At 40.7% G+C, this 22,562-nt stretch overlaps 1 protein-coding gene across 4 annotated transcripts in view; it reads right to left on the reverse strand.

Annotated features, from left to right (window-relative positions):
• R3HCC1L (R3H domain and coiled-coil containing 1 like) overlaps positions 1 to 16,185 on the reverse strand; it is a 91,106-nt gene extending 74,921 nt beyond the window's left edge. For 3 of the 4 annotated variants that reach the window (XM_060034318.1, XM_069541521.1, XM_069541522.1), the window contains exon 1: positions 16,118 to 16,185. The gene's annotated coding sequence lies outside the window, so the exon portion shown is untranslated. The other variant, XM_060034317.1, reaches the window with a different exon arrangement.
• Between the last annotated feature and the right edge of the window lie 6,377 nt (positions 16,186 to 22,562).

Here is a 22,562-nt window from a genome sequence, read left to right on the forward strand (position 1 = left end):
GACAATGCTTTGAGTATATATACACATATATTTTAATACAATTCTGACTTTTGGAACCATATTAATGTTTCACATGCTCAAAAATAAATAAGATCAATTAGGATGGGGAGAAAAACTTAGAATACAATAGAAATGAACTGTATTTCAAATAACTAACATAACCACGTTATAGGAAGAATGTTGGGGAGAGAAAACTAATCCAAGTAACTTCTGAACATGGTTTCTTGCTCAGTGATGTCCAACAGAGAGACAATGGATGCCACATATGAAATTTAATATTTTCTAGTAGCCACATTAAAATAAAAATAGGTAAAATTAATTTTATAAATTTATTTTACCTAACATATCTAAAATATTTCAACATATAACCACCATATTATTTAAATATTAATGAGGTATTTCACATTTCTCATTTCATACTAACTTTACAAACTGTGTACAGTTCACACTCACAACACATCTCAATTCATGTGGTTAGTGGCTACTTTATTGGCCAGTGGAGATTTAGACTATATGCCCATAGGGTACAGGAAAAAACTATAAACAAATATTGAACTCTACTTACTAGGTGTCTTTTAAGTAGTGGTATGAGCTAGCAATTCTTAAACTATTTTCTGGTATTCCAGGATTAGGCCAATAAGTAAAAACATGAATAATGGGGGCAGGTTTCTCACTTTTGGAACAGGGAGTTATAAATACAGAATGAATAAACCCTGTAGTGTTGGACTGGAATCAGAGGTATCAATATAAACTCATTGTTTTCAGTAGACAGATGAAGATGTATATGAGCGTGAGTGGACACACACACATATCACATATTTCTATTTCCTAGATGTCTACTGAAAGGGCCTAAAGGCAATGATACTGACACCCAGCAGCACTGTCAATGGACATCTAGAGTCCAGTACCTGGCTTATAGAGCCATTCTCTACTAAAACAAACCAGAGCTCTTTGAGGAAATAACTTATTGCAGGACTCAGGCTGGAAGAGTGCAAGATAAGCCTAGAACATCTTGTAGTAAAAAGTGAGGAAGTGCTCCAAGAATGACAAGGGCAAGGCAAAAGGAGACAGGAATCAGCCTGAATGGGGCTCCCACTGGCCAAATCAGGAACAGCGTCAAAATAAATAATGAAATAAAGTATTATAAATAAGTGTATTAGACATGATGGAATTAGAAAATCGCCATTTAGGAACCATCATGAAAATGATTCAGGCAGAAATCACCAATGGATACTAAAGTTAGTGAGTAAAAGTTCAAGGAGTAACAGGATATTTATAAAATCTCAAAGTATTTTTGCAAAGATGCCTCAAAATTACAAACAAAATGTCAATGCACTTAATCCCACTGAACTGTATACTTAAAACTGGTTAAAGTGATAGTTTCTGGCCTTACATTTCGGTCTTTAATCCATTTTGAGCTTATTTTTGTGTATGGTGTTAGGGAGTGTTCTAATCTCATACTTTTACAGGTACCTGTCCAGTTTTCCCAGCACCACTTATTGAAGAGGCTGTCTTTTCTCCACTGTATATTCTTGCCTCCTTTATCAAAAATAAGGTGACCATATGTGCGTGGGTTTGTCTCTGGGCTTTCTATCCTGTTCCATTGATCTATATTTCTGTTTTTGTGCCAGTACCAAACTCTTAGAGGAAAACATAGGCAGACACTCTAGGACATAAATCACAGCAAGATCCTTTTTGACCCACCTCCTAGAGAAAGGGAAATAAAAACAAAAATAAACAAATGGGACCTAATGAAACTTAAAAGCTTTTGCACAGCAAAGGAAACCATAAACAAGACCAAAAGACAACCCTCAGAATGGGAGAAAATATTTGCAAATGAAGCAAATGACAAAGGATTAATCTCCAAAATTTACAAGCAGCTCATGCAGCTCAATATCAAAAAAACAAACAACCCAATCCAAAAATGGGCTGAAGACCTAAATAGACATTTCTCCAAAGAAGATATACAGATTGCCAACAAACACATGAAAGAACGCTCAACATCATTAATCATTATAGAAATGCAAATCAAAACTACAATGAGATATCATCTCACACCGGTCAGAATGGCCATCATCAAAAAATCTAGAAACAATAAATGCTGGAGAGGGTGTGGAGAAAATGGAACACTCTTGTACTGTTGGTGGGAATGTAAATTGATACAGCCACTATGGAGAACAGTATGGAGGTTCCTTAAAAAACTACAAATAGAACTACCATATGACCCAGCAATCCCACTACTGGGCATATACCCAGAGAAAACCATAATTCAAAAAGAGTCATGTACCAAAATGTTCATTGCAGCTCTATTTACAATAGCCAGGAGATGGAAGCAACCTAAGTGTCCATCGACAGATGAATGGATAAAGAAGATGTGGCACATATATACAATGGAATATTACTCAGCCATAAAAAGAAACGAAATTGAGTTATTTGTAGAGAGGTAGATGGACCTAAAGTCAGTCATACATAGTGAAGTAAGTCAGAAAGAGAAAAACAAATACCGTATGCTAACACATATATATGGGATCTAAGAAAAAAAAAAAAGGTCATGAAGAATCTAGGGGTAAGATGGAAATGGAGACGCAGACCTACTAGAGAATGGACTTGAGGATGTGGGGAGGGGGAAGGGTAAGCTGTGACAAAGTGAGAGAGTGGCATGGACATATATACACTACCAAACGTAGAATAGATGGCTAGTGGGAAGCAGCCGCATAGCACAGGGAGATCAGCTCGGTGCTTTGTGACCACCTAGAGGGGTGGGATAGGGAGGGTGGGAGGGAGGGAGACGTAAGAGGGAAGAGATGTGGGAACGTGTGTATATGTATAACTGATTCACTTTGTTATAAAGCAGAAACTAACACACCATTGTAAAGCAATTATACTCCAATAAAGATGTTAAAAAAATAATAAATTAAAAAAATGTTAAAGTGATAAAATTTTGTTATGTATATTTTACCACCAAGAAAAATTATAAAAGGAAAAATAGTGGAAAACCTGGCAGATACTACCTTAATGAAGTGATCCAAGATCACATTACTAATATTTCAACATCCTGTGCCTCCTGACATGATGCCCTGAGAAGCATAACATTACTCCTGTGGTACTCGTGCCAGAAATGAGAAAACAGCAGATATACCCAAATTACAAGCATTTTACAAATTAACTGGCCTGTACTCTTCAAAAATGTCAAACTCATGCAAAAACAAAGACTGAGGAAATGTTCCACATTAAAGGAAACTAAAGAGACATGACAACTGAATACACTTCATGAGCCAGAATTTCCTTCTGCTATAAAACAGTACATTATTGGGACAATGAGTGAAATGTGAAAAAGTCTGTGGACTTCATAATAATATTAAATCAATGTTAATTTCCTGATTTTGACAACTGTACTGTGCATTCATACAAGAATGTCCTTGTTTTTAGAAAATGCACTCTGAAGTATTTAAGTATACAGGGGAATAGATCTGTACCTTACTCTCAAACAGTTCAAGAAACAAATATTGCAGGTTGGGGGGGAAGAGACAGAGAAAGGAAATACAGTAAAGTGGCAACATTTGGGGTATCTGGGTAAATTTTTTGTTCATTCTTGTAATTTTCTGTAGTGTGAAATAATGTCAACATGAATTAAACAGAAGAAAGATGTTAGCACAGTACCTGGCACATAAATCAAATACATAAATCAAAACAAAGAAAGACATGGGATATGGAAAACAGGATATCCAACACAAGAGAGAAGTGAAGGAATATTGGTGAATGGGAATTCCAGGATGCTAACTGTGAACTAGAAGTAGAATGCAACCATTTCAGATTAAAGCTCTGCGACAGAGACAGGCATGTTGAAGGCAGTCATCCCCAGGCTCTCCGCCATAGTACCATCTTTTTAATACAACACAACTACTAGAGGATGTGCTCCACTCAAGCAAGAGGGTAAATGAAGAATGAAGAAGATAAGAGTTCCAACAATATTGGGAATCATATCCAAAACAGAGAAAAGTCTAAGGATGACAACAAAGGAAAATCATCCCAGGAAAAGAGCTGTGCAGCAGGCCCAAAGAGTAGGCTCAGACAGGAGGACAAAGAAAGTCTCCAGAAGAGAAATTTCCAAGAATTTTTTTAAAAAAGAAAGAAAATTTGAAATGACAGATTACTGTTACTGACCTTGTGGAAAACTGCACTTAGAGGCCACTATTTAAGACACTATAAGCAAATAAAATTTGCACAGACATAATGTAAACACAACATTAACTATTTGATTTAACCAAATATTGTAACAGAAACTGCGAGGCCAGGGGAGGAGTAGCAGTGGTGATTGTGGTTTAAGAACAATAAAACTGGGCTTCCCTGGTGGCACAGTGATTAAGAATCCGCCTGCCAAGGCAGGGGACACGGGCTCGAGCCCTGGTCTGGGAAGAACCCACATGTCACGGAGCACCTAAGCCCGTGCGTCACAACTACTGTATCTGCGCTCTAGAGCCCGTGAGCCACAACTACTGAGCCTGCGTGCCACAACTACTGAAGCCCGCATGCCTAGAGCCCGTGCTCCGCAACAAGAGAAGTCACTGCACCGCAACGAAGAGTAACCCCCGCTCGCAGCAACGAAGACCCAATGCAGCCATAAATAAATAAATTTATAAGAACAATAAAACTTTATCATAACAGAAACACAACATATAATGAATAAATTGGTGAATCAAAAGACAGCATTACACACATATTATTTTAAAACACGGAGATTTGTAAATGCCAGAAGGAACAGCTTAAGGAATTGAAAGTGTTTACCTTTAGGGAGAGGACTAGAGAGAGTGGGCAGGAATGACACAGTAACTATTCACTATATTTTGTTACAAACCCTTTTTAAACTATATCTATTTTAAACTATATGTCTGTTGACAAAATATAAATAGCAACATATGAATTTCTTATCTTAAATATATTGTTCATCGTTCAAAATATATAAATAAAACATTTTCAATTGAAAGGGACAAAAATCCTAGGGAAAACATAGTCCCCTTTTTGTTAGAAGACCTTCATATTTCCAACACTAAAAGAACATAAACATACAAAATATGGAAGCTTTAAAAATAAAAAAAAAAACTCTAAAGCAAATAATTACCAATTTAGTGGATAGAGAGAATTCAGTCATGGTAATACTAGGAAGATTGTAGGTCCGACCTTACTTACAAATTGATTAATGATCAGGACAGTGCAAATAACACATTTAATTAAATATGCTCATTTATCTATTTTGGGAAGTATTAACAGCAGTGAGAGAGAGTGGTAATATAAAAGGACAGAGACAGATTAAAAACAGTGGCCCAAAACAACCAAATTGGAGAGTGGATAGAAGGCTAGGTAAATTAGAAGCTGAAAACAACTAAAGAAAGATATCAGAGGCTTAATTATCATCAATTTTACTGCATGCTGCTGCCATATGAAGAAATTCTGGCAAACACTAATGTTAAGCGAGACGATATATACATTATATATATAATATATATGTCTATGTCACACGTATATATACATACCCATAATCTTTTTCGTTATAAGAGACTGATAATCCTAATGAAGTAGGGATTCATGAAGGGATTATACCCTAAAAATAAAGTACTGTTGATGCAATTTGATAAGAGTAGTTTCATACTCATAGTTTCGCCAAGTACTGAAACTCTTATCAAGGATTACCAATAATGAATTAAACTATCCTAAAGACAATTAACTCTGTTATCTACCTGATAGTCCTCATCTAGCTACCCTTGGATTATCCTTATTGTTCCTGTTTTTTCTTCCCAGGCACTGACCATTCAAAATAGTTTACATTTCCCAACCTCTCCTGCAGGAAGATGTGGCTATGTGACCAATGGAATATGAGCAAAAGTGGTATATATAACTTTTAGGAAGTATCCTTAAAGGGAGGGAGATATGTTCTTATCTTCCTCCTTTCTGTTGGTTCGAACGTGGATGAAAAGGCTGGAACTCCAATAGCCATCTTAGACCATCAAGTGAATCCATGCACAGTGGAGCAACAACATGACACCATGATAAACCACAACAGTCCTAGACTACTTCTGGAATTCATGACATCGAGAGAAATGAAATCTATCATGCTTAAGTCTCTGTTATTTGGTTGCAAACAAATCTAATCCTAATTAATATAACTTCTATACTAATGTACACTCCTTGTTTTCTTTTGTTCTCTAAACAATCTTCCACTGCCCTTCTGCCGGCTCATTTTCTGCCTCCCACTCCGTTACTATGAATATTCCCCAATATTCCATCCTTGGTCTTTTCTGCTCTCCTCCCACTAAGTTCTAGGTCAAACATTCTATAAAACTTCATCACTATATGTCTGATCATTTATTTGAGGTCTACTTTTATCTCCAGCTGTCTATCATTCCATTTGTACAAGACATAATTAAACAGGAACACAAGTGATTTTTAAAACAAAAAAGATAAATAGCCAAAGTGGTGGTGGTAGCAGTAGTGGTAGTTGTTGTGATGGTAATAAACAGCTAATATTTACTGAGCTTTTAATATTTGCCAGGCATTGTTCTAAGAGCCAACCCTCACAATAATCCTATGAAGTAGGGCATATTATCACCATCCTCATCATAAAAATGAGGAAACTTGAGACCCAGACAAGTTAAGTAACTTACTCAATACACAGAACTAATGTACTAAAGAGATCATTCAAATCTAGGCTTCCAGAACCCACCCTCTTAACCAGCATGCACTACCACCTTTTCTAAGGATGCTGTCACAGCTTTTTAAGGTTGTCCTCAGCAACGATGATAGTTATTTAAATATTCACCATGGTAATAAATTTCATGTCTCTGCAGATTAACTTTTAGGAACCGTCAAATATCACTTAGAAATAAAAATGGTAGATAAGATGAGTGATCAAGCAAGATAATACTCTTGGGCACAAAAGATATGACCATAAAGTAATGAGACTGGTTTTCTTATATGGTTCTATTGGTTCTGAAAGCAGTTCCAAAAGACAAATTCCAAAGAATATTTATTTGCTAAAATAAATGCATGGTCTTAAAAATGGATTACTTTCAAAGGGACAGCATTCATTTATATTATTAAGTTCTTTATTTTTAAAGCACCAGATTTTTTCAACTGCCACTCAAATTATCCAATACCTAAAACTTGTATTAGCAGTTGAACTCATTATCTTTCTCCCTAGACCTATCTGAGATCCTTTCTCAGATAATGTCATTATCAAGACACCACAATAGGGACTTCCCTGGTGGTCCAGTGGTTGGGACTTCACCTTCCAATGCAGGGGGGGTGCACATTCAATCCCTGGTCAGGGAGCTAGGATCCCGCATGCCTCGAGGCCAAGAAACCAAACATTAAAAACCAGAAGCGAATTCAATAAAGACTTTAAAAATGGTCCACATCAAAACAGATCTTAAAAAAAAAGACACCTGGGGCTTCCCTGGTGGCGCAGTGGTTGAGAGTCCGCCTGCCGATGCAGGGGAAACGGGTTCGTGCCCCGGTCTGGGAGGATCCCACATGCCGCAGAGCGGCTAGGCCCATGAGCCATGGCCGCTGAGCCTGCGCGTCCGGAGCCTGTGCTCCGCAACGGGAGAGGCCACAACAGTGAGAGGCCCGCATAAAGCAAAAAAAAAAAAAAAAAAAAAAAAAAAAGACTTCATGTCCATAACATCTTTATCTACTGGTAATTTTGGGGCTTCCCTGGTGGTGCGGTGGTAGGGAGTCCGCCTGCCAATGCAGGGTACACAGGTTCGTGCCCCGGTCCGGGAGGATCCCACATGCTGCAGAGCGGCTGGGCCCATGACCCATGGCCGCTGAGACTGCGCGTCCGGAGCCTGTGCTCTGCAACAGGAGAGGCCACAACCGTGAGAGGCCCGCATAACGCAAAAAAAAAAAAAAAGACACCACGATACACTTGATTTGTCAGGCTCAAAACTTTGAGGTATTCCGACTCTTTCAGCTTTTCTAACCCCATTCTTACTGCTCTTCCTTCACAAGAGCTATCATGTTTTCTATTTCCATATTATTCCATGATTGTCCTATTGAGATACCCTACAGCCACTCCCTGCTTGACGTTATCCCACAAAGCTACCAGGACAACCTTTCTCAAATACTGTTTTCATCATATGACTTTCAACAAAAATACCATCATCTATAGGATCAAATCTAAGTTCTTCAGCCTAGCCTTCAAAGCTTCCCATTAATTCTTCATTACCCCCACAGACATGTAAGCCTGACAAATCACATCTCTTTACTACTCATCATCATCAGTAAAATCAAACCTTCCATTTGTGCAATATTTTTAAAATACCCTTTTTGTCTCATTCAGTTCACATATATTGTACTTTTTGGCTTCTAACGTCTCATCACCCTATGTGGAATTTTCTTCTGTCCTCTCAAGTCAATTTGTCATTCTATCACTTCCTTCAAGATCCTCCTCTTGCTTGAAGCCCTAATAACCTCAAATAGATACTGCTATATTTTGCATTCCTCAACATACAGTTCATCTAGTAGAATGGGAAGAATTGCAAAGATTGACCGGACTATGTAACAAAATTGAGAGCCCAGAAATAAACCCACACTTATACGGTCAATTACTCTATGACACTGGAGGCAAGAATACACAGTGGGGAAAATATAGTCTCTTTAATAAACGATGTTGGGAAAACTGGACACCAACATGCAAAAGAATATAACTTGACCTCTTTCTTACACCAAATACAAAAATAAACTCAAAATGGATTAAAGTCTTAAATGTAAGACCTGAACCATAAAACTGCTAGAAGAAAACACAGGCAGCATGCTCTCTGCCATCAGTCTTAGCAATATTTTTTTGGATCTGTTTCCTTGCACAAGGACAACAAAACCAAAAATAAACAAATGGGACTACATCAAACTCAAAAGCTTTTGCAAAGCTTTTGCAAAGCATCAGCAAAATGAAAAGACAACCTACTGAATGGGAGAAGATATTTGCAAATGATATGTTCCATAAGGAGTTAATATCTAAAATATATGAAAAACTCGTACAACTCAATGTCAAAAATTTCACAGCCACCATGCTGTGAAGAAGCCCAATTAAGTCTATGTGGAGAGACCATATGTAGGTGTTCCAGGGGACAGTCAACTTCAATCATGAGGCTCATGAGTGGAGAAGGCTCCAGATTCTAGTTTCCAGCCACAAAATTACCACCAGCTTTCAAGCCTTTCTAGCTAAGGTTCAAGCCATCTCCACACTGCCCTGTCTGAATTCTGGCAGAATCCATAGCATAATAAAAGGCTGTTTTATTGATACATCACTAAATTTCAGAGTAGCTTGCTACATAACGAAACTGACCGGAAAAAGCACCCCTTTCCTAGTTCAGTAACTTCATATTAAAAACACACACACACACACACACACACACACACACACACACAGCCTAAAATCAAGCTTTTCTCAACATTAAGGAAGATCCAGTCTGCCGATGAGAAATTGGACAGAACTATTTAAATAGGAAAGTTTCTAATTAGAGAACTTAACAATTCATCTCAAATATATTGAGTACTTACTATATGTAAGACACTTGGTTAGTCTAAAACACAAATATGAATAACAGATAGCCTAGTTATTAATCTAACCTAGGGAGGTAGGAAATAAAAATAGGTATACAAATACTATAGTTTATGGAAGTACCTAAGTGCCAAAATAGGAATATAAAGTTAACTCCACCACAAACAGTTAATTTAAAAATGATTTGGGGGACTTCCCTGGTGGCACAGTGGTTAAGAATCCACCTGCCAATGCAGGGAACACGGGTTCGAGCCCTGGTCCGGGAAGATCCCACATGCCACGGAGCAACTAAGCCTGTGTGCCACAACTACTGAGCCCGCGTGCCACGACTACTGAAGCCCATGCGCCTAGAGCCCGTGCTCTGCAACGAGAAGCCACCACAATGAGAAGCCCGCAATGAAGAGTAGCCCCTGCTCGCCACAACTAGAGAAAGCCCACATGCAGCAATGAAGACCCAACGAAGCCAAAAATTAATTAATTAATTAATTAATTTTTAAAAAATGATTTTGGACTTATAAACAGCTTTTTGGTTCTGTTAGGAAAGAAGAAGAGCTTTAATAAATACCTAAAAAAAAAAAGACTGTAAGTAAACATGAAAAATGCAGGCCTCATTGTGTGTTGCTTAGATTGCGAGATTATGAGTTTTGTTGTTCTTTAAATTTTTCTGTATCTCCCAAGTTTTCTACAGTAAGCATATATTAGATATTTTTAAGAAGAAATATTTCTAAAAAAGAAAATAACCATTTTATTTCATTTTTTAAAATGTGTTTAAACTATACTATGAAGGGGTCAAGTAAGTAGTCAACAAGCCTGTAACAAAAGTTGGCTTGGTGTTTATATGTTTAATATGCAAAATAAAGTTAGTGTTTAAGGGAAAATTTTAGTGTAATAAAAACTGCATAAACATGTTTCTTGATTTACTATTAATATCTGCATTTCTTCCCTTTCCTGGCTAATTACAAATGTCTACAAGATCTCCCCAAATAACAGACAAAAACTAACTCAATAAGCTCCCATCTCTTGGTCATGCCCTCCTGGTTGTTCCCCCTCACAGTCTCTCTTTCTCCAGCTCCCTCCCTGCATCCACCTGTCATTTCTAAGTCAGCCCTTCTCTCTACATCTCTGATTACCCTTCTTTCTAACTCTAAATGCCTCAGTCTGACTGTCCCTCTGTGTTTCCAATGTCCCCTCTCTATCTCTGACTGACCCTAACTCTCTGCCTTTGGTGTGTGTGTATTCCTCTTTCTATCTCTCCCTAAGTGACCCACCCCAGTGTGTGTGTTTTCCCCTCTCAGACTCTGCCTTTCTATAAGTCTCTCCCCTATAGTTACCCAATTTCCAAGAAATTCTTGTTAACTTTTCCCTCTAATCTTTATAAATAAGCAGGCTTGATATTATTAACTCTATTTTACAGATGATAAAGAAAAACAAACAGGATTATTGGTATAAATTTGAGAGATGAAGATTTAAATCCAAGTGCTTCCCTTCTTTCTTTAATACTCTTCTGGTATTCCATGGCAAAGAACTTGAAACAGCCCAGATGCAAGCCAGTATTAACACTACACATATTTTTTCCTTAGAGGCAAACCTGATATTAAGGAGCACCACACACCATTTGCCCATATTTTTGCCTCTGCACCAGGTTAAACAGTCATGAACTGTCAGCCACTTGCCCATTCCAGAAATCCATTATCATATGCACAGGTTAACCCGTGTTATTTGGGAACCTCAGAATACTAGACACCAGAATCTGCTGTTTCCAACAGTGCTTCTCTGCTTGTCTGTTTTTATCCCTAGTCCAAAACCAGCCATGTTTGACTTAAAAAAAAAAAAAGAGATACAAGAGGGACAATAGATAGTAATGAAACTGAAGAGCAAATTGGAAGAATGAAAAACTAGACAGAAGGCTAGCATGAGATCGTGAAAAATACACACCACAAACTGGGAGAAACTGGTCCATGTTTTTACTGAGAGGAGAAAATCCTCTTCAAATGCAGGCTTACCTCTGCAAAGCAATACCCTATAACTTCTCTCCTATCTAAACCTCTGACAACTGGAATTTCTCTGTAATTCAATAAGCTCTTAGGAGTTACCAGGGCTTCATCCATCCTACTGGGCTCATTAACAGAAAACTCTAAATGTTTTTCCCCACTAGGTAAGAGCACATTTTCGGTGGGTGGCACAGTAGAAGTAGGGTTCTCTTTCAAGACATGAACAGCCTAGTTCCATTTCTTCTCACTTCTCCTGTGGGTGGGAAGCCTGCAACCAGTACACTTCAACAACTAAAAGAAACGTCTAAATTATAGTTCAGGTTAGTGATTGTCAAAGATCATCCTACAGGTCACCAGTTTTATACATAGTGTGACGGCTACTCTTGTATTATAGGTTTATAATTAAAAATATATACTTTTACTTCTGCCACTAGTTCATTTACTTCTACGATATCTAATGAGTGCACAGGTGCCAAATCAACAATATACCAGTCTTATCATTCATTCTGGTGAGATATTTTGTGAACACTGAGCTTATGGAGCTAATGAGGACAGGGTCACAGATTCAAAAATATTAGCCAATTAATTTTGCTGTTTTTCAGGGTTCAATGGTCACAGTCAACAAACTTAACCTTGACTAACAAAAAAATACAGTGATCATGTGAAGCATTTTGGGAATGAATATATATGTATCACCAAAATTCATGAGTATAAGAAAAAATATAATAATAAAATTAAATATAGTAATAATAATAATACGATCTTTCACTAAGCCTGAAAATGGGTCTACCTTCCAAAAACTCAAGTAAAAACCAACCAAGAACAAAAATGTTTAAAACATAAAGGAAAAAATAACACATTATTGCACACAAAGTAGATTTTAATGGAAATGACTCTCTACTGTCATAGTTTATACACAAGTCTGTAGTAAAAAAAATAGTTATCTTGCTGATTCTTAACTATATGTCAGGATGAAACTGGCAAAGCAGAGCCAGGGAAAACCACATCAAGAAAGACAGTAAAGGAAACATTTGCATCTGCAGACATCTTGTAGTCAACACAGCATCTGAAGGAATGAAAAGTAAACATTTCAATTCTTAACTCTAAGACTTTGCTTTGACCAACACATCAGTTTTCTCTATTAGGCATTCCTCCTTGGTTTCTCTGAACTCTCACTCCTTACAGATACACACACACACCAGTGCCACCATCAGCACCTGTCACTAAGTGTTTCCACTTTCAAAAATGACGGTCACCAAATCTTCTGGACACTACCCACTAGAATGAACTTTTACAGTCAAATACTCTGGCTTTAAAAAAAAGAAAGGTGGGGAGGATGGGGAACCAACAAAAAATGCTCTGTAAAACTCTGTCCTACATAAATCACAGAAAGATCTTTTTTGATCCACCTCCTAGAGTAATGGAAATAAAAACAAAAATAAACAAATGGGACCTAATGAAACTTATGCACAGCAAAGGAAACCATAAACAAGACAAAGACAACCCTCAGAATGGGAGAAGATATTTGCAAATGAAACAACTGACAAAGGATTAATCTCCAAAATATACAAGCAGCTCATGCAGCTCAATATCAAAAAAACAAACAACCCAATCCAAAAATGGGCAGAAGACCTAAATAGACATTTCTCCAAAGACACACAGGCTGCCAACAAACACATGAAAAGATGCTCAACATCATTAATCATTAGAGAAATGCAAATCAAAACCACAATGAGGTATCACCTCACACCAGTCAGAATGGCCAGCATCAAAAAATCTACCAACAATAAATGCTGGAGAGGGTGTGGAGAAAAGGGAACCCTCCTGCACTGTTGGTGGGAATGTAAATTGATACAGCCACTATGGAGTATGGAGGTTCCTTAAACAACTAAAAATAGAACTACCGTATGACCCAGCAATCCCACTACTGGGCATATACCCTGAGAAAACCATAATTCAAAAAGAGTCAGGTACCAAAATGTTCACTGCAGCTCTATTTACAATAGCCAGGACATGGAAGCCACCTAAGTGCCCATCGACAGATGAATGGATAAAGAAGATGTGGCACATATATACAATGGAATATTACTCAGCCATAAAAAGAAACAAAACTGAGTTATTTGTAGTGAGGTGGATGGACCTAGAGTCTGTCATACAAAGTGAATAAGTCAGAAAGAGAAAAACAAATACCGTATGCTAACGCATATATATGGAATCTAAAAAAATGGTACTGATGAACCTAGGGGCAGGGCAGGAATAAAGACGCAGATGTAGAGAACGAACTTGAGGACAAGGTGGGGGTGGGAGCTAAGACGAAGTGAGAGAGTGACATGGACATACATACACTACCAAATGTAAAACAGATAGCTAGTGGGAAGCAGCCACATAGCACAGCGAGATCAGCTCGATGCTTTATGACCACCTAGAGGGGTGGGATAGGGAGGGTGGGAGGGAGGTTCAAGAGGGAGGGGATGTATGTATATGTATAGCTGATTCACTTTGTTGTACAGCAGAAACACAACACTGTAAAGCAATTATACTCCAATAAAGATGTAAAAAAAAAAAAAAACAACTCTGTCCTAGTAAATAGTCAATATCTAAGTCATAAACACAGATAATTGTTCTGCTACAAGCTCCAATGTACAGACAGAAAACTGCATTCTTATTATGGGTTATAAATGAAGCAGCAGTCCAACAGCACACCCCAACAACAAGAGCATTTTGGAAACCTCTAAAAGTAAAAAATAGCCTAATATAATCTTTAGATAAAATGCAATTGCTTAAAAAAAATTTAAAAACAACAACCCTGCAATCTGAGCACTTCTATTTACAGCTTTTTTTTTAAAGTTTATCAGTTAAGGATAACTATCCTCATTTTACAAACAACAACAAAAAAGAAATGGAATCTCAAGAAAATACTTTACCTAAAATTATCATCGTCATTTTTTACCATCATCACAGTCATCAATTACAACAGCAACAAAATAATGAGCACATACTCACTCCAACACTACTTTATATTCACATCTCGTTTAATCCTTATAGACAGACACCTTGTGAGGTAAATGCTATCATCTCCATTTTAGAAATTAGTAAGACAGGCTTAGAGAGGAGAAATAATTTGCCAAAAGTCATAAACTAGAAGTCACAGCACTGGGATTTGAACTCAAATTTGTTCAACTTTGTATATTCAACTAAGTCACTGTACTGCCATCCTCTTTGTTTTTAGAACCACATTCAGGTATTCTTCAACCAATGATTGCAGAATAAATACAAGATTACCTCATTACGATACCTCCAAACCCACAAAAAGTTGTTTGTAAAATCCTCTCTCTCTACAAGGGGAAAAATACCACAAAAAGCCACCTGCTTGGAGTCTCAGAGCTGAACAGCCAGAATAAAAACTAGACTGGAATATTGGCTGTTTAGATTCTGAATTCTAACTGTTAGGTAACACAGACTCCGAACACACATACCTAGGGAGGTGAAAATAACCCCAATAGTTCTTGTTTCAGCTAGTATACACAGGATAGTGGTACCGTATTAGAATCAGAGCTAGGTTTAGCACAAGCAGTATCTGAAAACGGGGAAGAGACAGCAGACCATCTAGAGACAGGCATCAGCTTAGCGCAAGTGAGGAACATTAAGCGCTCTCTGGGATACTCGTACCTGTGTAGCACTGAGGAAAGGACGGCTATAACAAAGCAAGAGGGGAGCGAGCGAAAGAGAGAGAGTGTGTGTGTGTGTAGACAGAAAGATAGTGAGCTTGCTGTATTTGAAACGTGCTTTCTCGCACATGTCACTTCTGCTGAACCCCATAACACCGGAAGGCAGGCAGGCCAAAGACGATTACCCCCATTTTTCGGACTGGGAAAACGAGGCTGCGGTAAATGTGCTACAAAGGACCACAGATCCAGCAAGTGACATACCCGAAACGCCTCCCAGCACATCAGATTCCAAATCCCGTGCTTCTTCCCTACTCAACCCTGAGAGGAGGCTTTACTGATAAAGAAAACTTTAAAAATCGGACCTGGAGTTTTCCGAGGGCGGCCCAAGAAAACCAGGAAGTACACCCTCTCTACTAGACTGCTCACTCCCAGCCGACAGCCCGGGGCTCCCTGGCAGTGCAGCAGACTCGCTCCAGAGAAATCGCCGGCAGCCCCGGGGTCGTCTCGGGCTGCCCCCGCCGTCCACAGCCCCGTACCCCTGGGGAGAGAAAGGGGTCGCCACGTCCCCGCTCAGTACCTGTTGAAACCAGGAAAGGAACGGCCCCTCCGCAGACAGTAACTGGGGAGAGGGCCCCAAGCGAGCACGCAGCCCTGGGAAGTAAAAAGGGCCTTGAGAGGGTCCCCAGCAACCCAGGGCCCGCTGGGGTCGAAGGACGGGAGCTTCCCAGTAACCTCCGCCCCAGGAGGGGGCCGGCCCCACGCCTCACTTGAGAAAAACACCGATAACAAACAAAGGGGAAAGAAAGCTTGTGCCAAGTGTGGAGAGAGAAGTGGAAGCAACGAGCCCCAGCCTGGGGTGCGGCGAGAGGGAGGGACAAGGACGCGGAGAGGATCTTTACCGGCGGCACAGTCGCTCCCCGCATCCGCCGCCTCCTCAAAGTTCCAGCTCTTCCGCTCGCGCCGTCGGGGAGCGCGCCAGGCCTCGGCTCCGCCCCACCCCCGCGCCGCGGGGCCTTCTGGGGGCTGTAGTTTCCGCGAGGCCGGCCTCCGCGGGCCGCCTCCCGGTCACGTGGGAGGAGGAGGCAGTCAAAATGGCGCGAGAGGGCAGATGTTTGCGATCCTGTCTGCTCAACCCTTCCCCTACGTCTTAGCTGTAAACGGGCTCAAATCTCCTCACATACAGCTCGATCATACCATCCCTCCTCTTTCCACAGATAAGTTTCTTGAAAAAATTAGTCTAAACTCGCTGTCTCCGGTTCCTTCGTCCTCTATCCGGCAGCTTCTGCCCCCACAGAAAGTGGTCTTGTTGCCATCACTCATGTCATCTAACTTAAGATTTAGGCACCATTTGACGCTGTTGGACATTATCACTTATTTTCTGACACTATTCAGGTTTTCCTTCTTCCTCTCCGGTCATTCTTCTCAGTCTCCTTCAACAATTCTTTTTCTAACCTGCTTCTTAAATATTAGTGTTCACAAGAATTCTTGGAGAACACTAATATTTAAGTGTCCCTTCATGTCCCACAGGCATCTCAAATGTAGCAATTTCAAAGAGACTCTTCCCTCCTCCCTATTCACTAATATTCAGTCCAACCTTCAACCTAGATTCCTCCCTCTGTCTCACTCCTTCATCCACTTATGTCCAAATGGGCACCAAATTGTGTAGATTCTATGTCCTGAGTATCTCTTGAATCTGCTCCCTCTTCACACCACTGCCAGAGATTTAAATCAGACCCGTCTCATTTCTTACCTGGTCACAGCGTGGGCTTCCTTACTGGTCCCAGCACTTCAGCACCTCTGAGTCCTCCCTACTGCCATCAGGCCTAGTTATGCAGCCAGCAAAAATTAATCATATCACACTTTTGGTTAAAGCATTTAAAGGATCCACTTGATTGGCTTTGGGAAGAGAAATGGAAGTGAACCTCCTAAGTGGTTTTTACAAAATATGGACACCAGCCCCACTACTTACTCTCCATCCTTACACATGTTGTGGTTCGGAGGTTCAGAGAAGAGAGATTTATAGCAGATCTTATTTCAGGGTAGGTGGATATCGGCATGTTTTAAACATTCCCCAGATGATTCAGTCATTCAGCAAGATGTATTTGGTTGATGCTATATACCAGGCTTTGTGCTGAGTACTGAGAAAATAATAGTGAACAAGACAGTCCCTGCCCTTGTGGAGTTGATGGTCTCTTGGAAGAGATAGATATTAATCAAATGATCCCATACCAAAAAAATGAAACCAACAAAAACAAAACCCCACAATTACCAGCTGTGAATTATGCAGGAATTATTATGCAGGAAAAGTAATCAATTCCTTTCCCTTTCCCTCTGCCACCCACCCTATGGTGTGAATCAGCATATCAAACAAAGCCTGTCAGGAGCTAATCTCCTCCCACTGCCTCCTATATACTTCTAGATTTACCGAAATGCTGAACTGCATAAATTGTTCCTCTGTTTGGAAAACCCTTCCCTTTCTCCCTTGACTAACTTCTGTCTTACTCTGCTGCATTCGAAGCAAACCAGTAGAATACCAGGCTCATGGAAGGATTTTCTGAGGATTGGACTACGTCAGGTGATAACTCCCGGGCAAGCAGAGATGAGCTAGCTGAGTAGAGGAGCCAGGCACATTTGAACATGGGCTACTGGCAGCAGGGCTGTGTTAGCCGCTTTGGAGGCGAAGGGCCTGAGCCAACATACCCAACCTTCAAAACACAAATCAAGTGTCACCTCCTCCAGGAAGCCTTTGCTGAGCTCTCCCAGGATGAACTAATTGTTCTTTCCTGGGTTCTCATTGCACCCATGCTGACCTCTCTTTCAGTGATAGGCTAGAGCCAGCTCATTCCAGCTTTGAAAAGCTGTTTAATATTCAGGAATATTACAAGTCCGTTTTTAAACCATTGGTAACTTGAAATCAGCTGTGATGGGACTATTTACACCACCATGGAAATCAGCAAATGACAAATCAGGGGGGTTTTGTTTGTTTGCTTGCTTTTGAGCATCAGTTTACCAGCATATCACTGCCTGTGTCTCAAAATGCATCTCTACACTGTATTGTAGTGATTACTCCCATATGAGAGACAAATTCTTTGTAACGACTTCATTTAGCAAATATTTATTGATATTTATCACTGTGCACCTGAGACTAGCAAAATGCTGAAGGGATTTACAGTGAAGAACAAACAAACACGGTCCCTACTGTTATGGAGCTTACAATCTAGCAGATATGACAGAATGTAAACAAAGAACTGTGTGCTTACAAACTGAGCTGGGCTGCTTTGTTGTAGAACATACTGGCAATGAGTGGCGGTGGACATAGAATACTATGCTACTTTAACAAGGTGGTCCAGGAAGGCTTCTCTGAGGAGGTTACATTTCCAGTGAGCACTGAAGGATGAGAAAGAGATGATCAAGGGGAGAACCAGGGAATCAGTGTTCCAGCCAAAGGGATGAGACCACACAAAGAATGAGCTAGGCTGTTTGAAGGACAGTATGGTCAGTTTTGTGGAATGGTGTGAAAGGTAATTTTATGTGTCAGCTTGACTGGGCCACTGAGTGACCAGATCAAACATTATTTCTGGGTGTGTCTATGAGGATGTTTCCAGATGAGATTAGCATTTGAGTGCGTGGACTCAGATAAGTAGCTTATTTGCCCTCCCTAATGTGGGTGGGCGTAGCCCAATCTGCTGAGGGTGTGAATAGAATAAAAAAGGGGAAAGGGAGGAGTCCTTCCCTTCTTGCCTGCCTGCTTGAGCTGGGACATCAGTCTGTTGGTATTCTTCTGCCCTCAAACTGGGATTTACACCATTGGCTCCCTGGTTCTCAGGCCTTCGGACTTGGACTGGAATTACACCACTGGCTTTCCGGGGTCTTCAACTTGCAGACAGCAAATTGTGGGACTTCTCAGCCTCAATAAGATCACATGAGCCAATTCCTCACAATAAATCTCCTTTTATATATGCATATATACACACACATACATATATACAGCTATAGAGGAGATACATATTTATCCTATTTATATACACACATGTAGGAGATGCACATATATCCTATTGGTTCCTATTTCTGTGAAGAACCCCTGACTCATACAGATGGCAAGAGTGTGGGTTGAGTGATCCAGATGACGTGACAAGGTAATTAGGACCAGATGTGCACAGCCTTGAGGACATGATGAGGACCCTGGACTAAATTATAGCCAAGAAAATGTTTAAACAAGGGGGTAATGTTATCTGATTGACATTTTTATACAGTCATTCTTGCTTTTGTTCGGAGGACCAGAGTAGAAGTAGAAGCCCATTTGCTGCAGTAGTCTAGGTAAGAAACTATAAAATGAAGTGCTGGCAGTGAAAAAGGTGGGTGGTAGACTTCCCTGGTGGCACAGTGGCTAAGAATCCGCCTGCCAATGCAGGGGACACGGGTTCGATCCATGGTCCGGGAAGATCCCACATGCTGTGGAGCAACTAAGCCCATGTGCCACAACTACCAAGCCTGTGCTCTAGAGCCGGAGAGCCACAACTACTGAAGCCCGCGGGCCCTAGGGCCTGAGTGCTGCAGCTACTGAGCCCACATGCCGCAACTACTGAAGCCCGTGCGCTCTAGGGCCCATGCTCTGCAACAAGAGAAGCCACCGCAGCGAGAAGCCTGTGCACCACAACGAAGAGTAGCCCCCGCTTGCCGCAGCTAGAGAAAGCCTGCGCCCCGCAACGAAGACCCAACGCAGCTAAAAAATAAAAATATTTTAAGTTAAAAAAATGCTTTAAAGACTTAAAAAGAAAAGAAAAAAGTTGAGTGGACTTGACATATGTTTTGCAGTTTGAGTCTACAAGACTTGCTGATGATTGAACGTTAGGGGAGGATGGGCGGTGAAGGAAAGAGGACCCAAGGGCAGAAGTTGTTTACATTCATCTCCATATCCTCAGCCCCTGGATTAGGGCCTGGCACATAGTAGGTGTTCAAAAACCCGGTGTTGAATAAATGCAACCATTCTATGAGCTGAGCTCTGTGCCCTATCACTATCACCTTTCTTCACACAGGGCCTCTACGAGCCCATATACTACTTTGTGCAAATTAGAATAAAGTGTCCCTTTCTCCAGGTGGACCCTGTCCATCACCAGGATGCACAGATTGATGAGCAGAGTGTGGGCTACATTTCAGCACCCACTTACCCGCTCAGTTGGCACCCTTGTGCACTGCATAGTCTGTAAAACCACATATGGCAGCCCTGGCTTAACATCCCTGGGAGACGGTTTTGTGGAATTAATCCTAGTATTCATGGGGAGAATTTGAGGTCCAGGGAAAGGAAGCTTCCTGCCTGGGGTCGCCAGAGCTGCTGCTGTGACTGAGAGCCAAACCTTTGCCCTCTTAATCCCTGTGGGCTCTTTAGCTTTGGAGCCACACTGTCTCTTCCAAATCACTCAGCCCATCAATAAAGAGCTAAACTCAAAATGGTAACTTTGCTTCCTTGAGTTTCTCATCTGTCTCAGTTACTATTGTTAGAGTATTTCCCATTTACATAGCATCCAATATGTGCTCGGTGCCTTACAAAATACAATAAAGGAATGTGAAACAAAAGGACCTTGATTTTTTTTTTAACAGAATAAATAAGGAATGGCTGGTTTAAAGGGCCCTTAGCTCTTGGATTAAAATGAACTGTGGTATATTGGTTTACGGTGATGCTATAAGCAATACAGAAGAAAATATGCCCATGTGCAAGCTGTTTTTCCTTTGCATGCCTGACCAGAAGAAGAGAGGATATTGGAGCAGCTGGCTTCAGAAATATAAACAAGGGGGATGGGGGGTTAAGGACATAAGGAGGAGAAACACCCTAGAGCAGGAAAAGAATTCTCCCTTTAAGAAATAATAGCGTTTAACACTTAGGTGCTTAATGTGTGCAGGAGCTGTGCTAAGCCCTTTATATGCCTGATCTGAGTCAATCCTCACACAACCCTACAAGGTATCATCTATTATTACCGTCATTTCAGAGTGGAGGCAGCTGAGAGCCAAGACTGTGCAGCTAATAACTGACAAACCTGACATTTGAACCAAGACAATCTGGCTCTGGAATCTGAGCTCTCAACCACTAAATTACATCACCTCTCATTCACAATCTCCTGATGCCAGGTCCCCTCTTTTAGTAGTGTGACCCTTCGGAATCCTTGAGTAACTAATAGAGGATATCTGGTCCTCGGACTCTTGGAGATTCCATGTTGCCTGTCTGTTCAATGATTAGGGCTTGGTCATCTACAGCCTAGCTTCAAAATGGACAATTTGAACAAGGCATATATAAGAGAAGAACTCTGCTGGGGACATTTCACAGTCTCCTTGGAGTTTCAATATCCTCCTAATATAATACTATAATTACCCAGATGGCATGGATGGTGGAGGAGAAAATGTTATTAGGAAAGAGGGACTAAATAAGTCTGCCCCTTGGAAATGTGGGCCCTATTGGTCCCTCCTAACTTGAGAATTCTTTCCTTCAGTGACCTGCAACCAATAAATGCAGAAGGATCCAAATTTTATTGGGCTTTTGGGCACTTGGTTCCTTCCCTCATGACTAGCATCAGTAAGTGCTACTATCTAGAACTGTATCAGTCTTGGGTATCAACTGGAGGAAAAATAAGACTTTTTAGGACAATAGGAGGGCAGAGTATCAACCAGACAGCTCCTATGTAATTCATGAGGAAAACATGACAGAGGACTCTGATGAGCAACAATGACTTCAGACCCCAAGCCTTAGTTAGGAGCCCAGAAAAATCTCCCGGCTGTAATTGAAACCACCTTTAAAAGGGCATGGCAGGGCTTCCCTGGTGGTGCAGTGGTTAAGAATCTGCCTCCCAATGCCGGCGACACGGGTTCGAGCCCTGGTCCAGGAATATCCCTCATGCTGCGGAGCAACTAAGCCCGTGCGCCACAACTACTGAGCCCGCATGCCACAACTACTGAAGCCCGCGCACCTAGAGTTGGTGCTCCGCAACAAGAGAAACCAGCGCAATGAGAAGCCCGTGCACCGCAACGAAGAGCAGCCCCCGCTCACCGCAACTAGAGAAAACCAGCACTTAGCAACGAAGACCCGACGCAGCCAAAAATAAATAAATAAAAATAAATACCTTTATTTAAAAAAAAAGGGCATGGCAGCAACTATTTTTTTTTTGGTTGACTGTCTGCTGTGAGGTCACATATCTGATGCTCTAATCCAACAGCAAGCTGTGCCAGTACCTCCAACACACACACACACACACACACACACACACACACACAACACACACACACGACACACACACACACACACCACACACACACACACACACACGACACACACACACGCACACACAATTAGCTTTC

Source organism: Delphinus delphis, chromosome 16 (assembly GCF_949987515.2).
Source record: "Delphinus delphis chromosome 16, mDelDel1.2, whole genome shotgun sequence".
Taxonomy (NCBI): Eukaryota; Metazoa; Chordata; class Mammalia; order Artiodactyla; family Delphinidae; genus Delphinus; species Delphinus delphis.